This window comes from Camelus dromedarius, chromosome 13 (genome assembly GCF_036321535.1).
Source record: "Camelus dromedarius isolate mCamDro1 chromosome 13, mCamDro1.pat, whole genome shotgun sequence".
Classification (NCBI taxonomy): domain Eukaryota; kingdom Metazoa; phylum Chordata; class Mammalia; order Artiodactyla; family Camelidae; genus Camelus; species Camelus dromedarius.
Window position 1 is genome coordinate 50,801,992 of NC_087448.1, and position 8,293 is coordinate 50,810,284.

The following is an 8,293-nucleotide window of genomic DNA, read 5'->3' on the forward strand; positions in this document are numbered from 1 at the left end:
AAATATATTCAAATGTATTTCACCTTTTTCTTAACTTTTAAAAAATGGGATTATTGGATAATGGAAACTGCATGCATGGCTTGCATTTGTGACCCACATTGTACCGCTATTGATCAGCTCTGCTGTAGAGCATCGATGAAGTGTGGTCATTTCAATGGCAGATGGTTCTCCAACTAAGTGGAGAGCTGTGGCATTCCAAGAGGATGGCCAGGCTTTCTTGCATCTCCTTGTACTGGACTTCTTGTGAGAGAAGGTGTCTCGTGGGTCTTTATATCTTCAGCATCTATCAGAGTGACTGGTACACACTCAGAGTTTGCATAACACGCATTTAATGCTGCTGATCCTAGAAGGTGCTTTGATGAGCCACAGCAAGATGGTAGATTTGTCTTGAACAATTGTCCTGAGGGAGCTACATCCTGTGTGGTCTAACAGAACACAGGATATAACAACTTGGTCTTTTCCCTTTGGGCCAGTATTTGTTGCCCTACCTTCCCATCCTAGACAAGTCTGTTAGCATTTCCAGGAAAGAAAGATGTCAAAAAGAGTCAGAAACCAAAAGGCGACCTCAGATGTCTGAGCCCAAATACCAGGAAGCATTCCATTGTGTGATTTCTGCTCGACCTATTTCTTATCTCGGTGGCAATTTCTCAGTAATGCAGAAACAAATGGCTTAAGCTGAGAATCAGGAGACAAATTCTTCATTTGAATTTGTGGTTCTCCTCTGATTTGCTCCTTGATCAACTTAGTTCCCTGTAGTTCCTTCCATCATGCCTGCATAAAGAGGCAAATGTTTCCATTTATCCATACTGAGCTCTGTGAGGATTAATTAGTGACTCTGATCGGAAGTAGTCTTTAAATACCGGGAATAATTTGTATCAGAAACAAATTATCTGGAAACAGGATTTGGGATTCTGATCAGTTGCTTTGCTACAATCCTGACTTTGGCATTTGCAGGCTCTTTTGTGGTTCAATAACTATTATAGATCCAAAATGCCGTATTTGAAAGTGTCCCCCATGGTTATATGCAGCTAAATGTTACTGTTTTTCTTCCCCTTGTGTGATGTCATTTGCTTAACTCAAATGAACTTTGTGCCATTAAAAATGGGGAAATACAATTGATTTCAATGCCATTTGAGTCTGTTTTGAGGTATTGTGGACGGAAATATCCTGGTTACTTGGTTGGGATGATTCATGGAGCAGAGGAGTCTGGGGAATGAACTTTATCTTGTCCTTGTCTTTATTTGTGTTTTCTATATGGAAACTCATCATTTGAGGTTGGCAACGTGGATTTGGACTAAATTTCTTCAATGAATTTTTTTCCCCATGGTTCTCTCTTACAGACCAAAAATCTCCAACTCTAGGCTGTTTTCCAAAAGCCAGCCTACTCACCAACCCTCTGAAAGACTGCTGGCCTCTCAGATATTACGGTTAGCCCTCCTTGGAGGTTGGTTAGGCTCAAATTCGTTGCATTTTAGTCAAAAACAGAGAGTGTTATCATTTATTCCCAGGAGCAAGAAAACGAATTAGCCATGAAAACGTCAGGAGAGGCTATTGCTGGTTCACGGGACAAGCTCAATTAGTCTGACCCCCATGCTGAGGCATGGGTTGGGGGACAAGTGAGAAAGTGCTGATGGCTGATGGACTGGTAATTCAAGACAGCGTGTGTTTGTGTTCATTGCCTCTTCTCACAGGGCTGTCTTCAGTATGGCTGGTTTGGTTAATATACACATGCACACACACACATCCACACACTCACAGAATTATGTTTTTCCTGATGCTTCAAGAAAGTCTGTAAATTAAGACAGATGATATAGGCTGGGAGTAATTGACCATCCTGTCAATATGAAAATGTCATCTTCACAGGAAATGAATAACATGTCCACCAAAAACAAAACAGAACAAAAAAACCCAACAGGCTATAAAAATGAAGAGATCAAAGCACTATCTATTCACTGAGAAAATAATAAAGACACAAACCAACTGTTCTGTAATAGACTATAGCAGCTTATTCTAGTGCTCCAGTAAGATGTATAACAGCCATCTATGTTCATCCTCATCAGCTAAACAGTTTAATAGTCCCAAGGCTCCTGTTTAAAACTGAAGACCACTCAGAGGTGAGGGGGACGTTAACTCAACAGAATAATGGGTTTAAGGGAGTTCATAGGGAAAATATTCTATAAGCCCATGAACGATGCTCAGTATCATAAGCATGGCTCTAAATTAAAATGAGTTATGATCTTTCCCCAAGTTCCAGATTAGCAAATGTTTAGATGTTTGATGACATCCATAGTCGTCAATGAAGAGACAGAGTCTCTCATGGATTGTTGGTGGGACTCTGCACTGAGGCTCACTTGTGGGAGGACGATGTAGCCATGTGTTATTTATCAACATTAACATTGCACCAGCTCCCGTGACCTGGAGATTCCACTTTGAGGAATTTAATTCTGTGGACATACACAAGGATGCAAATACTCGTGTGTGTGTCCTGTGTATTTATTGCGGGATTGTTCGTAAAAGTGAAAACTGTCTAAATGTCCAACAATAGAAGTTGACAAATATGTTATGCTAATTTTATGTTGTAGAACACCATACAACACTGAAATGAAAGAGGCAGATTTTTCCATCCCAATACGGGAAGATGTCCAACATAAAATCTATTTCAAAAAAGTCGATTACAGTCATTTTATGTTTTGATTATGAGAGAGTTACATGACTCTATGCATTTGTCAAAGCTCAGAGAGCTGTTCACCAAAGAGAGCAATTTTCCTGTATATAACAAAGGAAATTAAGAAGACATTTAGAAAGTCAAAACAAAATTGAAGACCACTCAGTTAAAATTCTATTTCATTTAATTGACCAAATATAGAGTAAATATCCTAGGGTTTCGGAGAATACTGTTAGATCATGTACAATTAATTGCTCATGGGGGAAGCTTTGAAGATGTGCCCATAACATCGCCTCCCCTGCTCCCTCCCCGGTGAATGGATAGCTTTGTCCATGTAATGTTATGTTCAGTTTGAGGGCTGCTGGAAGCAATGTCTTTTATTTCCCTTTTATTTTCTTTATTTTGCTAGCTCGCAGAGCTGGAGGCCACAGGACAGGTTGTTACCACCATCATAGTTTACAGCTTATCTTTGTGAATGTGACTCTACTTGGGGGTTTTGACAACCTGAGGAAACGTGGCCTCTGATGAATGCCATGGGATAATAGGACGACATTTTCAGAGTGGTCCAGCACTGGGGAAGGCTACTCGCGGGCCAGGCAGGGATGGGTCAGTCATTGCCAAACTCTGAGCCTCTGGCACCCAAGAGCAGAGGGAGGTAGACATGTTGGCCATTTACTTTTCTGCTTAAATATATCTGGAATGTAGCATTTTATTTTGTTTTAATTTGATACATTTTTATTGACGTATAGTCAGTTTACAAAGTTGTGTCAATTTCTGGTGTACAGCACAATGCTTCAGTCACCTAGGAACATACATGTATTTGTTTTCATATTCTTTTTAACCATAAGTTACTACAAGATATTGAATATAGTTCCCTGTGCTGTACAGTATGAACTGCTGTTTGGAGTGGAGCTTTTAAAAGACCGTGCAGGCACCTGCAGTGGAATCACCTAGTTAGTTTCCTCTACAGGCACGTTGACGATCCTCGCACCAGACCTCCTGAATTGCAGCCTCCGGGGATGGGTTGCCCAGGAATCCCAACTTCTTTATTTAAACTTTTCACTTTAGAATGGTTTTATATTTCCAGAGAAGTTGCAAAGATCATACCCAGTTTTCTTTATGAATATCTTACACTCGTATGGTACATGTGTTACAATGAATGAACCAATTATTATTAACTAGAGGTTCACGCTGTGTTCACATTATGTCCCTTTTCCAACACAGAATCCTGTCCAGGATACCACATAACATTTAATTATCAGGTCAATGTCTCCTTAGGCTTCCCTTGGCTGTGGCAACTTCTTAGACTTTCTTTATTTCTTTTTTTTTTAATTGAGGTACAGTCATTTCACAATGTGTTAGTTTCTGGTGTACAGCATAGTGGTTCGTCTATACATATGTGTATATTCCTTTCCATATTCTTTTTCATAAGCTATTATGAGGGGTTGAATGTAGTTCTCAGACTTCCCTTGTTTCTGATGACCTTTTTGAGTTTTGAGGAGTACTGGAGAGTATTTTGTAGACTGTCTCTCAGTTGGGATTTGTTTGATGTTTTGCTCCTGGCTAGACTGGGGTTATGGGTTTCGGGAAGGAAGACCACAGAGGTAAATTGTCCTCATCACATCCCATCAGGGGTTCGTACTATCAACATGACTCACTGGTGCTGTTCACCTTGATCACAGAGCTGAGATGTTTTGGACAGGTTTTTCCACCATAGTTACTCTTTTCCCCCACATTTTCATTCCGTATTTTTGGCAAGGAAGTCCTTGTGGGTAACCCACATGTAAGGAGTGAGGAGTTACAGTCCAGCTCCTTGGGTGTAGCATTTGGGATTCTTCTGCTTAGGAAATGTGTCTATTCTCCCTCATCTATTCAATCATTTATTTATATTTATGGACTCAAGGATACTGGGTTATAATCCAATACTACTTTGTTCATCAAATTGCTCTAGCTCTGTCCATTGGGAACTCTTTAAGTTGGCTCTATATCCCTTTGATATGTCCCCATTGTTGTGGTTTTGTGGGTGAACTTCTGGGACTTTCTGCCACTAAAAGATGCTCCAAGAGTCCACATTTTTAACAGGCTCCAACACACCCTCAAATTTCAAGAGTTACCATTTCCAGCCATCAAAACCAGAAATTTCCAAATGGCCTGATGAATGTGGGACAAAGTGGTTAAAAAAAAAAAAAAAGCCTGACAGAATAATTTGTATCTTCAACATCTCTCTGAGTTTATTCTGTAACGTAGAAAGCCCGGGCATGTACAGAGAGGCAGGTGTTCACACCCCACCGACGGACTAGGGATCATCTGAGAGAATCATCACCAAAGTGTTTTCCTGGGAGCCGCAGGGCTTCTGGGCCACAGGCACATCTGAGCGAGGGCAGAGGTCGTTCTGAATTCAGTCCCTATCAAAGGGAATCTTGAGTCATCTCAGCTGCTTCCTTGGGAACTTCTGGTGACTTTCCTGAGAGAGGGTCAGAGAAGACTCAAGGACAGCCAAGCTGAGGTCTGGCTATGGAGTTGGGCTGGCTGTTATCTAGAGAGGGGTTGTGCAGGGAGGGCCAGGGTTGCAGGAATGGGAAGGGAGTGGCTCTGTGTTTGCATAGGGTGTTGAGTGTGTGTCTGTGTGTGTGTGTGTCCCCACGTGGACTTGCAGGAGGGTAAACATCTCTCCCGTTTTCTTTGATGACTGCCTTCTACCATTTCTAACTGGATTAGACTGAGAGTCTGTTACCAAAGCACAAGCGTGCTGTGTCAACACACCGAACCCACGGAGGCACATCCAGTACCAGCTTCTGATTCTTGCTGCATAGTCCACAGCGATGATGCAAATGCCCCCACAGTACACAGCACCCAGGACATGAGCCCTGCCCAGCACGAAGGCAGCCAGCTCCTGTTTTCCTTGGCTCTTCCTCAGTTTCCATATTTGCCTTGGCTCTTCCGCCATCACTGAACATCTGTTTACCTTTTCAGAATGCATCTGGTAGTGTTTCTAATTTGTGTTAACAACACAAATTACATATACTCCTAGACATTACGGCAGTTTTAAGCTGCTGAATGTCTAGTCTCATGGCCAGGAATCTCTAGTTATGATCATATGTAGCCCCATCTTATCCATTTTGATTATTCTTCCTCCTCTATGTCCCAGGTCACCCCTTCTGTCCCCGTCCTCCCTCCCCCAACACATACACCTTCTCTCATGTCTGCAGAAGACGTACAGGAGCTTCCCCTGGGGAATCATCCGCTGGCAGGCTCCACTGTCAGCAGCAGCCATCCTCCAGGTGTGGCTCCTGGCACACTCCGTAGCATTCTGGAAGCACTCGTGTGTTTCAGCACTTTGCCCTCTATTGATTATTTTTAGTGGGGATCGGGGAGGTTGTGTTTTGTCTCACCAGGCTTTTTCCATCTGCTACTAGGTTTATGGCAAAGATTCATTTGAAATGGGATTGCTGTCTTTTTTTTTTTTTTTTTCCATTTGAGGCAAGAGTGCAGATGGGCTGTACTTTTAATCCTCTTGCTGCCACCTGGGAGGAATTTGTTGTTTCTTTCCTAAAGTAAAGAAGGAAACACACACACACACACACACACACATCTGAAATAATCTGAGGCCAGTGTGCACCAGGCAACTCCAACATCTCCGGTACAGCAATTCCAACAATTTTTGTGGTTATCTACAACTAGAAAGGATCCGTCTGTGGGAAGACTTCCTTTGAGTTTCCACTCGAGGTCTGTAATGATGATGATAAAAGTAATGTTCACAGCACCAATAAAGTAAGTTATGTTGGTTAAATTCTGTCTAGTTTGATAAAAAGCCTTTCACATATTTCCGTTTTCACAGTAACTTTATACCATCATCCCCATTTCATGGCTGAGGAAACGAATGTTGAAGGGTTTTTTTTTTTCCTCCTTTAAACTCATAAAGCTCCTAAAAATGTACCACGATGATCTGACTGGAGAAACTAGGTACATAAACCAAGAAACCGAGTTACAAGAGGGCTAGTGTCCAATGGATGGAGACATAAATAAGGAAGAAAGATCTGTGCGTATCTGTCTGGATTGAACAAAGCACCAGGCGGAGCTGGGGCCTTGCCTCTGGGATGCTGACCCCGGGTTCTGTACAGATCTGCCTCCTCGCCTGTTTCTCCTGGGCCCTCTCTTCTGGCCTCAGGCTGCTCTGCACTTCTCTCCAGTTCCTCTCCAGCCTCCCCACCAACCGAGGAGGTACTTTCCTGTCTGCTCCCCCAGGATGCTCCTCTGGGCTTCCTGCCACCCAGCACTGACCTTGCAGTCACCTCCTTCATCCCTTTTCTCTGCGAGATCTCAGAGGGATGCCGTGCTCACCCCTCACCCATTTCTTCTTCCCGGACTGTCAGAGCACATCTAGACGGCTACTCAGCTACTAAGCGTTACATGCTGAGACCTGGCTCTGGGGTCCTACCCTGCAGTGGTTGCCAAGGCTCATGGGCTGGCTTGGTCCATCATCAGAGGATCCTTTCTTCCTCACAGCCAATTAGGAGCACACCCGGAGGCAGAATGTGGTGCGAGCATTTCTCTGGGGAATCCTCCAGGGTCTTCTTGGGACAAGGGAAGCTGACCTTGCCCAGGCTTCCAGAAGCCCCCTTTCCTCTCGGCCTTTTGCCCGCTTGCCCTTTCTCCCTCTCTCCTTTAGGGTTCTGCTTCATCCTGCAGTGAGGACAGCTTCTCTTCTTGTTTAGATGCGGACAAGCTCTGTTAAGGTTGGATCTTTAATGTTCTTCAGAGCCAAGTACCCATAAGATACAACAGTAACAACAACCAAAGCTCCTCTTGCTAATATCAAGTTGGTATGTATCATGCCAAGACCTTTCCACCCTGAACACACACCACACACTACCTGGGGGTGAGGCTGAGAGGAGCAAGGTGAATGGAAGCTCATCTTATGCCATTAGCAATTCTCCAGTGGCCTTGAGGATTCCCAGGTCTACCTCGTTGTTTGGAGGCAGTGTTACATGAGTCCCCCTAAAGCACGACACACCTCTGTTTCTTTAAAAACACACACTACCTTTGGCAGCAAGTCCCTGCTTCTCATGTGAAGGACATCTCCTCCTAGGAGCAGAGCAAAGATGACTAACACCCCAGAGCCCAGTGGTGACTGCTCATACCCCCTGTGTTTCCATCTGCCCTGGGTTTTCTTAATGACTCATGCCATTCCCTGTATGCCATTCTTTGCAAACCTTCGTTGAATAGTTATTCAAATATTGTGCCAGACAGTGTGAGGGTGGTAGTGCAAATAATGGAAATATTGTGTTCTTGCTGCCCTGAGACCCACGTTGCAAAGGAGAGGGAACTGGTGAATTGGCATTTTTCTAGTCTACATTTCCTTTGCATCATTGACTTGTGCTTGCATTTCTATTGAACGGAGTGTTAAGAAAGCTCCAGAGGAGGGAAAGGTGAGCTTTGATGTAGATGATCAGGAAAATTTTCTTCTGGGAGGTGCAATTTGGTCATGACCTTGAAGGATGTCTAGGACTGTGACGGGTGGGAACACACAGTTGAAAGAGTGGTTCAGGGCCAGCAGAGCATAGGAGTGGGACATAGAGGGCTGGTCCTCATGGACCCTGAGTAGATCTACACGATGATTTCTGCGAC